The following is a 909-nucleotide window of genomic DNA, read 5'->3' on the forward strand; positions in this document are numbered from 1 at the left end:
AGGGTCACTACATAATGAAAGAGAGACAATGAGGGTCACTACATAATGATAAAAGGACTGATGCATCAAGAAGACATAACAATCATAAATATGTATGCACCCAATGTTGGAGCACCCAGATTTATAAAACAAACTCTATTAGACCTAAAGAAGGAAATAGACACTAATACCATAAGAGCAGGGGACCTGAATACCCCACTGTCAATGTTGGACAGATCATCTAGGCAAAGAATCAGCAGAGAAACACAAGATTTTAACAATACTCTAGACCAATTGGACTTGGCAGATATCTACAGAACATTCCATCCAACAACGTCAGAATATTCATTCTTCTCAGCAGCACATGGATCATTCTCCAGGATAGATCACATATTAGGACACAAGTCAAGTTTCAACAAATACAAACAAATTGGAATTATCCCATGTATTTTCTCAGACCACAATGGATTAAAACTAGAAATCAATAACAAACGAAACTCTGGAAACTATACAAACACATGGAAATTAAACAGCATTCTACTTAATGACATATGGGCCAAGAAGAAATCAAGCACGAAATAAAAAAATTTATTGAAACTAATGAAATAATGACACATCATACCAAAACCTGTGGGATACTGCAAAAGCAGTATTAAGGGGGAAATTTATTGCATTAAGTGCACACCTCAGAAGAATGGAAAGATGGCAAGGGAACAACTTAACACATCACCTTAAAGAAGTAGAAAAACAAGAACAATCCAAACCTAAAGTTAGCAGACGGATAGAAATCATTAAGATCAGAGCAACTTGGGCCGGCCCAGTGGCGCACTGGATAGTGCGCCGCTTGGGAAGTGCAGCGGCGCTCCCGCCGCGGGTTCGGATCCTATATAGCGATGCCCAGTGCGTTCACAGCGCTCACTGGCTGAGCGT

The sequence above is a fragment of the Galeopterus variegatus genome, unplaced genomic scaffold (assembly GCF_000696425.1).
Source record: "Galeopterus variegatus unplaced genomic scaffold, G_variegatus-3.0.2 Scaffold211, whole genome shotgun sequence".
Taxonomy (NCBI): Eukaryota; Metazoa; Chordata; class Mammalia; order Dermoptera; family Cynocephalidae; genus Galeopterus; species Galeopterus variegatus.